Source organism: Heterodontus francisci, chromosome 36 (genome assembly GCF_036365525.1).
Source record: "Heterodontus francisci isolate sHetFra1 chromosome 36, sHetFra1.hap1, whole genome shotgun sequence".
In the NCBI taxonomy this organism is placed as follows: Eukaryota; Metazoa; Chordata; class Chondrichthyes; order Heterodontiformes; family Heterodontidae; genus Heterodontus; species Heterodontus francisci.
The window spans coordinates 44,677,439-44,694,202 of record NC_090406.1 but is presented as its reverse complement, the minus strand read 5'-3'; the positions used below and the strand labels follow the sequence as shown (position 1 = coordinate 44,694,202).

General features: G+C 45.1%; 1 protein-coding gene across 2 annotated transcripts in view; it reads right to left on the bottom strand.

The window, feature by feature from the left end:
- Positions 1-16,764, bottom strand: part of plppr3a (phospholipid phosphatase related 3a) — a 128,478-nt gene that overhangs the window by 64,586 nt on the left and 47,128 nt on the right. Inside the window, exon 1 of one of the 2 annotated variants that reach the window (XM_068016615.1) lies at positions 16,714-16,745. The exons of the other annotated variant lie outside the window; for it this stretch is intronic. The gene's annotated coding sequence lies outside the window, so the exon portion shown is untranslated. Of the gene's footprint in view, positions 1-16,713; positions 16,746-16,764 lie in introns of those variants that run through there. 2 annotated transcript variants of the gene reach the window in all.

Here is a 16,764-nt window from a genome sequence, read left to right as displayed (position 1 = left end):
TTCAAATTCCACCTTTTGTTGTGGTGGGATTCAAACCCATGTCCCCAGAGGAAAAACCTGAGTCTCTGGGTTACTAACCCAGTGACAATACCACTACGCCACCACCTCCCCATTTGTGAGAAGGCACAAGAATGTTATGACCAATGACTGATTAATAATGACACAGGAATACTGCAAAGAGCATGTCCATAAATACAACAGACTCAACAACAACAGCTTGCAATTTTATAGCACCTTAAATATAGTAAAATGCCCCAAGCCTTTTCTGACAAAATTTGACAGAGTCACATAATGTAATATTAGACAGGTAAAGAAAATCTTGGTAAATGAGGTAGGTTTTAAGGAGTGACTTAAAGGAGGAAAGAGAGACAGAGAGGTTTGGGGAGAGAATTCTGGAGCTGAGGTCTCGAGAGGATGAAGCACAAAAGACAAGAATTGAAGGAATGCAAAGTTCTTGGAGGGTTGCAGGTCTGGAAGAAGTTACAGAGATAGGAAGGGGTGAGGTCATGGAGATACAAGGATGAGAATTTTTAAATCGAATCATTGCCAGACCAGGAGACAATGCAAGTCCGTGAACACAGGGACAATGGACGAGTTTTCTCCAAGTTACTTGTGTGCATGGCCACACCCTATATCCTGAGACTATGACTCCTAGTGTGAGGCTCTCCAGCCAGGGGAAACAGCCTCTCAGCATCTACCCTGACAAGCCCTTTCAGAATTCTAGATCATCTCTCATTCTTCTAAACTCCAGAGAATAGAAACCCATTCGACTCAATCTCTCCTCACAGGACAGCCTTTCATCCCAGGTATCAATCTAGTGAAGCTTTGTTGCACCCCTCTAGGGCCATTATATTCTTCCTTGGATACGGAGACTAAAACTTCAGGCACCAAAGCCCTGTATAATTGCAGCAAGACTTCCTTACACTTCCAACCCCTTTGCAATAAAGATGAACATACCATTTGTCTTCCTAATTGCTTGCTGTACTGGAACATTAACCTTCTGTGATGCATATACAAGGACCCCCAAATTCCTCTACAAACCAACATTTACTAGTTTCTCACCTTTTAAAAAAAAAATCTGCTTTTCCATTCTTCCTACTGAATTGGATTATTTCACATTTCCCCACATTATACTCTATCTTCCATCTTCTTTCCAAATCATTTAACCAGTCTATATCCCTTTGCAGCCTCTGTAAGCTCTCCTCACAGCTTACTTTCCCACCTAGCATTGTATCTTTCTGGGTAAAGTAAAGTTTACCCACTAAATTAAAGATTCCCTTTCATCTTGTATATCCATTAAGAATGCAAAGTATAGTAAATTTAGTCAGAAACTATTGATTTTGGGCATATCTGACAAGGCCATATTTATCTCACATCTCTAGTTACCCTGAACAGGTGATGGTGGACCTACTCCTTGAACTGTTACAGTCCTGGTGGTGATGGTATTCCTGCAATGGTGCTTGTTGGGGAATTCCAGGACACTGAACCATTGATGCTACAGATCAGCCAGATCCAAGTCACGATAATGTGCGACTTGGGGTATTACTTGGAGATATGTTCCCTTGACAATGGTACTCAATGGCAGATATCACAGTGGAGGGAGGCATTATAAAAGCAACAATGGTGAGCTACATTCGGTCGATCAATGGTTCGCAATTGTTTTTGGTTGAAGGACCACTTTTCAAAAGAATTAGCAATCATGGACCCCCATCTAAATTAATATACTATATAGTATTCATAATGCGGAAGTACTGTATATAAAAAGTATATTTTAATAATGATTCTAAGCAAACAGGTAATTACTTGGAGTAGCCATTTGAAGACGATTTCATTGATGTAGACAGTGATGGGACAAACCAAATCAGAGATAAGGGATAAGTGTGACTCCATTAACATTCTAGTGAATGCCAACTGATTTTAATGTGGTTAAAGATTGAGTGTTAATGTCATACACACCCAATCAGTTCACAGATCACATCCAATACAAACAGCTATTGGCCAAATCAGTATTAAAGTACTTAGATATTGAGCAGGCACAAAGCAGTTTATTATTTTAATTTCAAAAATCTTCCCATAAACAGCCAAGTTTCCTTGCCTCCAATTCCATGACAGAGTCCTCACCTGAATGTGACATACTCTGGAATATTTCACAGACCTGTACAAACCCAGCCTAGTTTCTCCGTATTATTTAATCATGCAAGTAATTTACATTATTGTAACATGGTAGAAGATTTAAGTAAGTCAAACTGACAGCTTTACTGTGATTACAAGAATCAAACCAACGTGAGATTAATATAAACAGAAAATGCTGGAAATACTCCACAGACCAGGCAATTACCATGGCACTTGCTCACCACTCGAATCCAGTTTAAATGCTCCTGAGTTTCACAGCAGTAGCTGGCCTCCCACCTCCCGTCTCCTCCTGTCGAAAGTAAATGCTTGACTCACTGCTGAAACCCATGGCAGTGAGGTGCCAATTGCCATGAAGAAAGGTGAGAATTGAGGAGCTTCAAGAGTGAACATCTTATCAGTTTCTTGTGTGGGATTAACATCAACTCCCATTAATTTATACAAAGTGGGCGGCTTGCCTTTTTTTCTTCCTTTCCTTTCCTCCCTTGTATTTTTATCTCTCTGCACCCGCTAGTGAGATGATTTTGCAGACCCTCTGGAAAGTCCTCCTGGACCCCCAGGGGCGTGCGGACCCCAGTCTGAGAACCACAGCTGTATATCAGTCACAGTCACAGTGGCCGATCATGGAAGAGTTGGATATTGAATCCGGTGACAGGAGCGTTGATCAAGCAAAGTGCTCCCACCTGGATGATGTTGAGCTTCAAGTGTTTCTGCAGCTGCATCCATCCAGGCAAGTGGTAAGCATTTCTTCACATTCTAGACTTCAACCTTGTAGCTGATGTGCGTCAGGAGGTGAGCCAGTCATTGCAGACAGCCGAGCCGCTAACCTGCTCCGATGACAGCAGTGCTGATATGGCGGCCATCAAGATATTGATGGTGGGGTCTCAATGATGGTGGTGCCAATGAAAGTCACGGGAAGGCGGCTGTGTTTCCACTTGTTCAAGATGCTTATTACTGGCACTTACAGGGCATGAATGTTACCTGCCAATTGACAGCCTCCGACAACCCATGACCATTTTCCTCTGCGTCAGGTATTACATCAGCCATTGAAGAGTTACCTCTTTGACACCCAATGGCCTCAGTTTCACTGGGGCTGCCTAGAAGGGAGCATGTCACATGACAGAAATGTGACTCAGTACCTCCAGTGATACAAAGAGGTTGGCAAGGAGGGTGGTGGGACAGATTACAGGCCTGTGTCCCAGCATGAAGCTTGTATCCTGGGAGCACATATTGGGAACCTGGATTGTAACTTTCTCAGCTTGCTGTCTCCCATTCATTTCAATGGATAATGTGAACTCAGTAGGTGAGTTCCTGATAGGCACTTCTGTGCAACATTTACCTGGCAGTGTCTGATTTATCAGGCAAGGCATTGCAACAGGAGCACTTATTTGCAAAATCTCTCCCTTGCCCCTGGCCTATGTGCCATATATTGTACTGTGAATTGGCTTGCATTCTGTTACAAAATGAAAGACCGTATTAGTCACAGCACAGTTTCAGACCATCATTTATTACAGCGCCAACTCCTTTGTCACCTTCATCCCTCTTTCACCTGTCACTCTGCTTCCACTGTGTCAACCAGGTAAATCTCTAAACTGAGCAAGAGATAAATCAGACACTGCCAGGTAAATGTTGCCAGGCTCCAGATCACTGTCAGGGCCTCACACACTCTAATGCACATTGGAAAGTCATGGGCAAAGCATCGGGATTTTCCAAAATATCTCGGCAGTGTGTACAATATGCACCCTTGTGTGTCAATTATCATGAGAATTTTCGGGAACATCTTATGCTAAATTCCAGGCAGGATGAGGCCAACTGGTCTATTCAGCCTGACCCATACCGACGCGATGAACTTCTGCTTCACTATTAGGTCACTCGCGCCCACTACAGAATCTCACGAGAAAATCCGATAAAAACCCCCAAGTCCAATCAGAGAAAAAGCATCTGCAACACTAAGAGAACTTTAGGTGCAAAAAGCTTGTCCCTTTTTTATAGATTAACTCCATAGGGGAAATTTTCACCTTTACCGTCTGGTCAGCAATCTTGTGGAACACATCACGTGCCTATTGTACAGTCCGCCTGATGTTCATTCCCTTATTATCAATGGGATGAAATCAGGCAGGTATTACAATGGCTGGGCAATTTGCTGTCTCTTTTCCACTCAGGTGATGAAGATGAAATTTGCCTCCAATGTCTCTCTAAATCTCTTCTCTCTCTCGAGAAACACAACCACACATAACTTTAAAAAAAAAAGCAAAATACTACAGATGCTGAAAATCTAAAATAAAAACAGAAAGTGTCCAAAGAAATTCCTGGTGACTAACTCCACATTTCTGTTACCTTTTGGGCAGCAAGTTCCAGCAGATTTCCCTTCTTAATCCTAAAATCCTCACTGTTAAGTTGTATCGTCTGATATTTGACTGAGTGAGGTAATTCAGTCTCGAAATTCTGTGAATCCCATTTGGTTGAATCGGTGCTTTCCCACTTCCTGCCACCAACCTATTGTAAAACAGGTTATTCTACAAGCCTGTCACATTTCTCCCAGATCTCATATCACTGTTGGGAGTTATTCTCTTTACTCTACCATACCGCAACATTTTCAACCTGAGGAGTGCAACAGAATGTATTCTGTTTTAAAAGAGCGAAACGGTTGTCTCACCATCGCCGCCAGACTCACCATCACCTGTCTCACCATCGCTGCCTGCCTCACCATCACTGCCAGACTCACCATTATCACCTGTCTCACCATCGCTGCCAGACTCACCAGAAGTCATGAATTTCACCAGAAATGGCAACATCGCAACCAAAAAGCTACATATTTCACTCGATTCCACCACCCAGCCAACACCACACAGACTGTAGTTAGCATGCGTCAATACAATGATGTGCTGGAATTTTATGCTTCATTAATATGGAATTTTATACTTCACAAATTGAAACTCCAATTATAACTGTGCTAAAACAGAGAGTAGGTGTTAGGGTAGTTACTCAGACTAGCAAAAGGTGGGAACTAGTGTTCCACAGGAATTGGTGCTGGGATCACTGTTGTTCACCACTTACACAAATGATTTGGACTCGGGAATTGGAAGACAATTTCACAATCTGTGCAAAATACCAAATTGGAAGGTGTCGTTTAATACTCAGGAAAGTTGCAACAAACTACAAGCAGACACTGATAAACTTGCAGATTGTGCATGTAATTGACAAATTACTTTCGATATAAATAAGTGTGAAGTGGTACATTTTGGTAGGAAAAATGAGGCCACATCCTACTTGGAAAATGTGTCTAAATGCAGTAAAGTTGCAGAGAGATCTGGGGGTCCAGATACACTAATCACTAAAAGTAGCAATGCAGGTAAATAAGGCTATTTAAGAGCAAACAGAGCACTGGATGTTCATTTTATATTAGTTGTGTTTAATTGTATGCAAGTGGTGGGCATTAACTGAGGATTTATTTGAGCCCCTATAAATAGACACAGACCCAAACTGGTTTTGGGTTAGGAGGTGTAAACTTGTTAGCAAGGAGTAAAATCGGGAGTAAAGTATTTTGTGAGCTGGATGCCCAACAGTTGGATAGAGAAGGAGGTTTGGACATTCTAATCGCGTTCTTGGATGAAATCTGCTACATGCCTATGAGGCATGGTCAGACTTCGATCGATTCAGAAAACATATCGTCATTCCATTGAGAAATAGATCATGCACTTTAATAGATTGTACAAAAGAATATCAAAATTCAATTTGGGGATCTCTGGATCAGTACTAGTGTTCAAGTTGCTGGATTGTGATAAGGTGTCTCATGTGGACAAGCTGCTGGCTCTAATTGGTGTTCAGTTCTCAGAGAGGGAGACCCTGTTGGATTAGATCACAGAATCACAGAATAGTTACAGCGCAGAAGGAGGCCATTCAGTCCATGTCTGCACTGGCTCTCCAAACGAGCAATTAACTCAGTGCCATTCCCCCACATTCTCCCTGTAACCTGACACATTCTTTCTTTTCATTTAACAGTCTAATTCCCTTTTGAATGCTTCAATTGAACCTGCCTCCACCACACTCTCAGACAGCGCATTCCAGACCTGAACCACTTGCTGCGTGAAGAGGTTTTTCCTCATGTCACTTTTGCTTCTCTTACCCTTTACTTTAAATCTGTGCCCTCTTGTTCTCGATCCTTTCACGAGTGGGAACAGTTTCTCTCTATCCAGACCCCTCATGATTTTGAATACCTCTATCAAATCACCTCTCAGCCTTCTCTTCTCCAAGGAAAACAGTCCCAACTTCTTCAATCTATCTTCATAACTGAAGTTCTTCATCCCTGGAGCCAGTCTCGTGAATCTTTTCTGTACTCTCTCCAATGTCGTCACATCTTTTCTAAAGTGTGGTGCCCAGAACTGGACACAATAATCCAGCTGAGGCCGAACTAGTGCTTTATGCAAGTTCAACATAACTTCCTTGCTCTTGTACTCTATTCCCCTATTAATAAAACCCAGGATACTGTATGATTTATTAACTGCTCTCTCAACCTGTCCTGACACCTTCAATGACTTTTGCACATATGCACCCAGGTCCCTCTGCTCCTGCACCCTTTTCAGAATTGTACCTTTTATTTTATATTGTCTCTCCATGTTCTTCCTACCAAAATGAACTATTTCACATATCTCTGCATTGAACTTTTGCCACCTATCTGCCCATTCCACCAACTTGTCTATGCCCCTTTACAGTTCTACACCATCCTCCTCACAGTTCACAATGTTTCAAAGTTTTGTATCATCTGCAAACTTTGCAATTGTGCCCTGCACCAAGCTATCTTTTTGTTGAAAGAAGGTGTTGGTTATGAACAGCTGCTTTTCTGCACAGTGTTCCAAGAGTAAATGGCCGTTTTCATTACAGTTTCCAACTCCATGGTTTCCAAGCACTCCCTTCCATTCCAGACCGTCACGGCCCACTCTGGCATTGAAATTGCCAAGGACGACAATTTTGTCCTTGGGAGGGGCATTCAGGATGAGTTCATGGAGATCTGTGTAGAACTCATCTTTGTCAGCTGGGTTAGCCTTCGGGGTTAGAGCATAAACACTGATGAGGGTTACATGCTGCTGGTCTTGGAGGGGCTGGCGCAGGGACATGATGCATTTGGAGTGGCCGATTGGCAGGCTTGAAAGTTTAGTGGTGATAGTCTTCTTCACCATGATGCCGACATCGAAGAGGCGTTGTTCACCTTGAGGTCTACCTCACCAATAGAGGGTGTAGCCAGTGTTGTGTTCTGTTAGGCTGCCTTGCTCTGAGAAGCACACCTCACTCAGGGCTGCTATATCAATGTTTAGTCTGGCTAGCTCATGGGCCACCAGGACTGAGCGTCATTGGGGCGGCTGTTATTACCAGAGTTGAGCATTGTTCTCACGTTCCAGCAAGAGAGTTTCAGAATTTTTCTTCTTTTCTCACCTTTTGAAGCGAGGTTAGGAGTTCGCATTTCCTTCTCTGTCGTAGTTTGGCCGCATTAAGAGATGCCCGTTGATCGTGGCAAGCCAACTGGGTAGTAGGGAGATAAGCATTTGTTTAGGTCACCTTTTCTAGGCCCCTCTCCAATTTCGGAGCAAGCAGTGCTGGCCTTCAGAAAGGCTGCTTGGTCACTCGGTGCTACCGGGTGATGATGTCGTCTCTAGGTCATCATCAAAACGAACAATATCCTAAGCTGCCTGCATGCAGGAACTGTGTCTGCCAGTGCCATCTTGCACCTGCCATTTTCGCCCTTTCCCGACGCTACAAGACTTACTTGTTGAGTTATAGTAGGGGTGGATGGATTTCCGTCCTGCTTGCGCAGTGGTGCTTTAAGGTGGAGTACAGTTTGCGCTGACTGACCCCACCCTTTAAGCCTGGAGCTCCTCTGTCATGGTCCAGTGAACTGGGATGGCGGCAGCGAGGTCTCCAAGCCGGAGGTTTGGATTCTATGAACACCCTGTCCAGTTCAGTCTTGGTGCTACCCTAGTCTGGAGCGAGGTCGGAAAAGCCAATCAACAGCTGAAGAACATCTCTGAAGCAGATGGAATCCTTGCCGAAATCCTGAAGCATGGCAGAGATACACGTCTGGCATGACTGCACAACTTCATAACCGTCATCTGGGATGAGGAGTGCTCCGGGGGACTTCAGGGTCGCTGTGATCATCACTGTATTCAAGAAAGGAGACAAGACCAATTGCTGTAACTACAGAGGAATCTCCCTGCTGTCTGCCACAGGGAAGACCATTGCAAGGATCCTCCTTAATTACCTCCTCCCAGTGGCTGAAGAGCTCCTTCCGGAGCCACAGTGCAGTTTTCACCCATCGAGAGGCACCATAGACATGATCTTCACCGCACGGCAAATCCAAGAAAAATGCAGCAAACAACGCCAACCGCTGTACACAAAACCACAAAGGCTTATGGAGCATCCTGCTCAAATTTGGCTGCCCTCAGAAATTTATCACCATCCTCCGGCTACTCCACGATGACAAAAAGCTGTGATTCCTCACCAACAGAACCACCACAGACCCTATCTCAGCCAAGAGCGGTGTCAAGGCTTGGAAATGTGGAGAGTATTCCATCACACTCCTGACTTGTGCCTTGGGGATATGGTGGACAGGCTTTGGGGAGTTAGGAGGTGAGTTACTCGCCTCAGGATTCCTAGCCTCTGACCTGCTCTTGTAGCCACGGTATTTATATGGCTACTCCAGTTCAGTTTCTGGTCAATGGTAGGCCCTAGGATGTTGATAGTGGGGGATTCAGCGATGGTAATGCCATTGAATGTCAAGGGGAGATGGCTAGATTCTCTCTTGTTGGAGATGGTCATTGCCTGGCACTTGTGTGGCGCAAAAGTTACTTGCCTGATTGGCCTGGACCCTGGATGGGTGCAGCTCCAACAACACTCAAGAAGCTCGACAACATCCAGGACAAAGCAACAATGCACCAAGGCTGCTTAGACATCACCTTCCAAACCCACGACCTCTACCAACTAGAAGGACAAGGGCAGCAAATACATGGGAACACCACCACCTGCAACTTCCCCTCCAAGTCACACACCATCCTGACTTGGAACTATATCACCATTCCTTCACTGTCGCTGGGTCAAAATCCTGGAACTCCCTTCCTAACAGCACTGTGGGTGTACCTACCCCACATGGACTGCAGCGGTTCAAAAAGGCAGCTCACCACCACCTTCTCAAGGGCAATTAGGGATGGGCAATAAATGCTGGCCTGGCCAGTGACGCCCAAATCCCATGAATGAATAAAAAAAAAAGTAAGGCTGTGTCATTGCAACCCTCTTCTCCATTTTCCTCACTGCAATGTTACACCTCACCTCCAGCAAACTACCCACAGGCATGGAGATAATCTACAGAACAGACAGGAAGCTTCCCTATTTGGATCAATTAGTGACAATGAGTAGAAATTTCTTTGGTAAAAATGTGAAACTGGCTACCACAAGGAATATTTGAGGCAAACAAATGCATTTCAGTACTTGAGGGAGAAAGGAATATAAGGAAATACTAAATAAGGAGTTCTGATGTAAGGTAAGACCTGAACTGTTAACTCTGCATCTCTCTCCAAAGATACTGCCTGACCTGCTGAGAATTTCCAGCATTTTCTGGTTTTTAATTTCAGATTTCCAGAATGCACACTATTTTGCTTTTGTGTAAGGAAATACTGATAGGGTGAGATGAAATAAGGTGGGGGGGAGGCTCTTGTGGAGCATAAACAGCACCGACCAGTCAGGCCAAATGGCCTGTTTCTGTGCTGTACATTCTATGTAATTTTACCAATAGCTGCCATCACCTAAACAGGATTTAAAGACTAATTTAACCATAGGGGTTCACATGAAGTCCCTTGGCAACTGGTACTTTGCTCTCACCATTTATGTTGCCTTGCGAACTCTTCACTCAGATTACTGCTGTGGATGTCCCTTTGGGCTCTCTGTCTGCCCCTCTGCCCTCATCTTACTCGATGTATAGTTCCAGGGCAGCATTAACCTTCATTTATCTCGAAACTCTTATCCTTCCTCCTCAGACCCTTCATTAAATGGAGTTTGTGAATAAATAAACTTAAGACTGAGCACTTCCCAGACAATTTGATAATTCTGCAGCAACTTGCATGTATGTTACGCCTGGAATGCAGAAAAATGTTTCAAACACGCTTTAGTGAAGGAAACTTTCATTTAGTAAAAGCATGCCGGGCTATAGTGGGGGAGTTAGGAAAGGTGACTGAAAGCCGAGCCAAAGTGATGGGTTTTAAGATGTTCATAAAGGCAAGGAGCGGTATTGGAATGGAGTTCCAGAGGGAAAACATCTCCAATACACGCAAAGGGTTAACATTATAAGTCAGGTTAAAAGCTATCACTGTCTGTTTACTATGAGAGTGATTACTTCTGGTTACTTTAGTGTAACGTCATGAACTAACGTTATACAGTTTTCTCAGATCAGTAATTTTCGCCCAGTCATGAATACTATTCGAACGATGAAGCCTTATGTCTCTTTCCAGAAACCTCTGAAGACAGGGTTGGGTCAGTAGGCACTGAGAACTTCTTCAGTCATAAGGGACACAAATGCTGGGATTTTATCCGGCCGACGAAGATCTCAATAACTGGCAAAAGCACCAGCGAGAGCCCTGTTTTGCCTCCTCTGCAGAAGGCCCGCCGGATTGTGCCAATTAGGCATTGAAGTGGACAGTGGCGGGCTTCCCCCAGGATCAAGGGCCCCGGTGGCGGAAGTTCTGCCTACTGAGGGCTAGAGGCCAGCAGCTCTTTAACTGAGCAGCGGCACCGCAGAGACGATGGCTGCTGCTGGTAGAGCACTCACCCGAGGCCCTGGAACCAGGCCAGCCACAGGTAAGTCTCAGTTGGAGGGGTTTCGTGGGTTGGGGGTGGAGGGGAGGGTCGTGTAGGGGATTCGGCAGCAAGGGTGGGGAGGTGGCTCATGGCAGGCCCCCCCTTCCCCGATCCTGGGTCCCTTGTTCAGGCCCTAAGTTCCTTTTAACAAGCGACACCCCCACCCCCACAGTGCCGGCAAGCAACCCTCACGGGTTAGTTTGGCATGCTCCCCATGTGGCAACAGGCCCATCTGTCACTGGGCTAATTGCGGTGGCAATGTGATGAGGCCCTTAATATGGCATTAATTGCTCACTTAAGGGCCTCAATTGGCAGCAGGGCGGGAAGGCCATTCACAGGCCTTCTCGTCCCGGACTTAATTTGGGTGAAGGTGGGAAGGTGGCGGGCTCCCCCCACCCCCACCCTGCCCGATTATTTGCTCTCCCCACCTCCAAACCTGACTTGGGGGAAGAGCATAAAATTCCCCCCACAAAGTGCACAAATTCTCAGTGTAACTTCCACAATACATTGGAACCTCTATAAATGTAGTCAGGCCAACATTCATCCCACAACACACATCGCTTAAGCAGATTATCTGGTTATTATGATATTGCTGTTTGTGGGAACTTGCTGTGTGCAAATTGGCTGTGCATTTCCTGCGTGACAACAGTGACTACACTTCATAAATACGTCATTGGCTGTAAAATGCTTTGGGATGTCCTAAGGTTGTGAAGGGTGCTACTTAAATGCAAATTCTTTCTTTTGTTTTTTCCATACCACCATTCAATTACCTGTCTGACTATTCCAGGATCAAGCCCATGTGCAAGAATTCTCTTCATTACATACTGGTATTTCATTGCCTTTACTTGGTGAATATAAAAAGGAACCATGGTTTAAGGGCCGAATGGCCTACTCCTGCTCCTATTTTCTATGTTTCTATGTCCTTGTCTGCATTCCCCTACCATTTCTTTAATCCACAATTCTGGGGGACTCCCCATTATCTGCCAAGTTTCATAAATTATCAGGAGGGGGCGGTTCCAGATTGCGATGGAGACTGGGGAGAGTCCAATGTCACACAGTGGCCTCTAACCCAATGTAATAGCAGAATAATTCCAGGGTCTCTGATGGTAATGCTAAGGAGTTTCAGTACATCCGACACAAACACACAATGGGGGAACTGGTCTTTGGTGGCAGCACTAAATGGGCACGAATCAGCCCTATTTTATCCTTTGCCCAATTTCAGGGCAGGCTGTAAAACAGGCTGGAGATTCACTGTTGTCTGCTTCCCAACATCAGCCAAAACCAATATCACCACCCATCCCCTCTCCCCCCCCCACCCCGATGGAATCATGATAAAGTTAGTGCCAGGAGGACTAGTGCACGGTTTTTAATAAGGTCCCACACAGGAGGTTAGTAAGCAAAATGATAACACATGGGAATGGGGTAATATACTGGCATGGATTGAGAATTGGTTAATGGACAGAAAACTAAGAGTAGGAATAAATGGGTCATTCTCGGGATGCCTGGCTGTGACTAGTGGGGTACTGCAAGGATCAGTGCTTGGGCCCCAGCTATTCACAATCTATATCAATGATTTGGATGGGGGGACTATTTTTTTTTTATTCATTCATGGGATGTGGGCGTCACTGGCCAGGCCAGCATTTATTGCCCATCCCTAATTGCCCTTGAAAAGGTAGTGGTGAGCTGCCTTCTTGAACCGCTGCAGTCCATGTGAGGTAGGTACACCCACAGTGCTGTTAGGAAGGGAGTTCCAGGATTTTGACCCAGCAACAGTGAAGGAACGGCGATATAGTTCCACGTCAGGATGGTGTGTGACCTGGAGGGGAACTTGCAGGTGGTGATGTTCCCATGCATCTGCTGCTCTTGTCCTTCAAGGTGGTAGAGGTCGCGGGTTTGGAAGGTGATGTCTAAGGAGCCTTGGTGCATTGCTGCAGTGCATCTTGTAGATGGTACACACTGCTGCCACTGTGCATCAGTGGTGGAGGGAGTGAATGTTTGTGGATGGTGTGCCAATCAAGCGAGCTGCTTTGTCCTGGATGGTGTTGACCTTCTTGAGTGTTGTTGGAGCTGCACACATCCAGGCAAGTGGGGATCCATCCATCACACTCCTGACTTGTGCCTTGTAGATGGTGGACAGGCATTGGAGAGTCAGGAGGTGAGTTATTCGCCGCAGGATTCCTAGCTTCTGACCTGCTCTTGTAGCCACGGTATTTATATGGCTACTCCAGTTCAGTTTCTGGTCAATGGTAGCCCCTAGGATGTTGATAATGGAGGATTCAGCCATGGTAATACCATTGAATGTCAAGGGGAGATGGTTAGATTCTCTCTTGATGGAGATGGTCATTGCCTGGCACTTGTGTGGCGCAAACGTTACTTGCCACTTATCAGCCCAAGCCTGGATATTGTGCAGGTCTTGCTGCATTTCTACACGGACTGCTTCAGTATCTGAGGAGTCACAAATGGTGCTGAACATTGTGCAATCATCAGCGAACATCCCCACTTCTGACCTTATGATTGAAGGAAGGTCATTGATGAAGCAGCTGAAGATGGTTGGGCCCAGGGCACTGCCCTGAAGAACTCCTGCAGTGATGTCCTGGAGCTTAGATGATTGACCTTCAACAACCACAGCCATCTTCCTTTGCGCTATGTATGACTCTAACCAGCAAAGAGTTTTCCCCTGATTCCCATTGACTCAAGTTTTGCTAGGGCTCCTTGATGCCATACTCAGTCAAATGCTGCCTTGATGTCAAGGGCAGTCACTCTCACCTCACCTCTTGAGTTCAGCTCTTTTGTCCATGTTTGAACCAAGGCTGTAATGAGGTCAGGAGCTGAGTGGCCCTGTTGGAACCCAAACTGGGTATTACTGAGCAGGTTATTGCTAAACAAGTGCTGCTTGATGGCACTGTTGATGACACCTTCCATCACTTTGCTGATGATTGAGAGTAGGCTGATGGGGCGGTAATTGGCCAGGTTGGACTTGTCCTGCTTTTTGTGTACAGCACATACCTGGGCAATTTTCCACATTGCCAGGTAGATGCCAGTGTTGTAGCTGTACTGGAACAGCTTAGCTCGGGGTGCAGCAAGTTCCGGAGCACAGGTCTTCAGTACTATTGCCGGAATATTGTCAGGACCCATAGCCTTTGCCGTATCCAGTGCCTTCAGTCGTTGCCAATATTTGTCAGTTCTGATGAACAGTCACTGACCTGAAACGTTAACTCTGCTTCTCTCTCCACAGATGCTGCAAGACCTGCTGAGTATTTCCAGCATTTCTTGTTTTTATTTCAGATTTCCAGCATCTGCAGTATTTTGCTTTTATTATATATATGTAATATTTCCATGTTTGCTGATGACACAAAACTAGGTGGGAAGGAGGTTTCCCCTGGCTGGGGGGGGGGTCTAGAACCAGGGGACCCATCTCAGAGTAAGAGGTAGGCCATTTAGGACCAAGATAAGAAGGAATTTCTTCACTCAGACGGTGGTATATCTGTGGCTCTGTGGAATTCTCTACCCCAGAGGGCTGTGGAGGCTCAGTCATTGAGTATGTTCAAGACTGAGATTGTTAGATTTCTAGACATTGATGACATCAAGGGATATGGGGATAGTGCTGGAAAATGGCATTTAAGTAGATGATCAGCCATGATCTAGCTGAATGGTGGAGCAGGCTCAATGAGCCGAATGGCTTACTCCTGCTCCTATTTCCTATGTTCCTACCACAAAAACCATACAGGGTCTGGGCAGACTTATTTAGGAACTGAGGGAGTGAGCTTCCTTGGGGTCTCCCCTAAAACGTCCACCGTAACTATGACAGATGGAGTTTGATGTGAGGAAGTGAGAGGTCAGCAACTTTGGACCCAAGAAAGATAAATCAAGAGTTTTTTTCTGAATGGTGAGAAACTCGGAACTTTCAAGAAGCAAAGCAATTTGGGAGTTCAAGTAGAAGCTAGTAGACAGGTACAAAAAACAATCAAAAAGGCTGAAGGAATAATGGCTTTTATCACCAGGGCACTGGATTTCAACTGGGTTGAAATGAAGCTTCAGTTGGACAGAGCTCTGGTTAGACCACTATCTAAAGTGCTCCATTCAGGTGTGAAAGGATATATTGACTTTGAGGGGAAGCAGCAGAGATTCACCAATAATACAATGGCTTCAGCAGAAAAGTTGAAAAAAATCTCAGAAAAAATGTGCTGTTTTTCTGGGGTTTCCAAGACTCTTTCGCCAAGGTTATCACAGATGGTGAGAAGGGCCCCCGTAGAAATACTTGCATTTTTTATATACTGTAGACGGTCAATAAAATTGTCTTTGCCAAGTGACCAGCTCTCTTCATTCATTCTCAGAATGGGCTCATTTAGCAAGAATCTATGTTAGGCACTGGCCTCCTCTTTCTCTGCAAAGACTATTGCTAGTTAATTCCTTCCCCCTGCCCTTTTATTTTTAATCTGTGCTAACTTGTAAGGATCAATCACTGACAGCTGAGTCTAACCTCCATTCTCAGAATAGCCTGTAGGGCTCAGCAATAGTTGGCTGGGGCACTATTTTATCCCGACGGCACGAGCTTGAGAGAGATGGGGGAAGCTACACCCTGTGTACAGTCCTTGGCTGGTGCATCTGTCTCTTTCATTAAATAATGGAGTAGGTTCTTATAGGAACATAGGAGGAGTAGGCCATTCAGCCCATTGAGCCTGCCCGGCCATTCAATATGATCATGGCTGATCGTCCACTTCAATGCCTTTTTCCCCACACTATCTTCATATCCCTTTCTGCCATTTGTATTTAGAAATCTGTAAATCTCTGCTTTAAACATACTCAATGACTGAGCTTCCACAGCCCTCTGGGGTAGAGAATTCCAAAGATTCACAACCATCTGAGTCAAGAAATTTCTCCTCATCTCCATCCTAAGTGGCTTCCTCCTTATTTTGAAATTGTGTCCCCTGGTTCTCGACTCCCCAACCAGGGGAAAAATCTTAGCTGCATCTACCCTGTCTATCCCTTTATGTATTTTGTAGGTTTCAATGAGATCACCTCTCATTCTTCAAAACTCTAGAGAATACAGGTCCAGTTTCCCCAATCTCTCTTCATTAGGACAGTCCTGCCATCCCAGGAACACATCTGGTGAACATTCGTTGCACTCCCTCTATGGCAATAATATCCTTCCTAAGATAAGGGGACCAAAACTGCACACAGTACTCCAGGTGTGGTCGAACCAAGATTCTATACAAATGAAGCAAGACTTCACTACTCCTGTACTCAAATCCTCTTGTGATAAAAGCTAACAGACCATTAGCCTTCCTAATTGCTTGCTACTCCTGCATGTTAGCTTTCAGTGACTTATTGATGAGGACAACCAGGTCCCTTTGCACATCTACACTTTCTAATCTCTTACCATTTCAGAACTTCTCTGCACAGCTATTCCTCCTACCAAAGTGGATAACCTCACATTTTTCCACATTATATTCCATCTGCCATGTTTTTGACCCTCACTAAGTCTGTCCAAATCCTCCTGAAGCCACTTTGCATCTTTCTCACAACACACATTCCCGCCCAGTTTTATGTCATCCGCAAACTTGTAAACATTACATTTGGTCCCCAAAACCAAGTCATTGATATATATTGTGAACATCTGGGGCCCAAGCACTGATCCCTGTGGTACCCCACTATTCACTGCCTGCTAACGCAAGAACGACCCATCAATTCCTACTCTCTGTTTTCTGCCTGTTAACCAATCCTTAATCCATGCCAGCATATTACCTGCTATCCCATGTGCTTTAATTTTGCGAACCAACTTCCTGTGGGGGACTT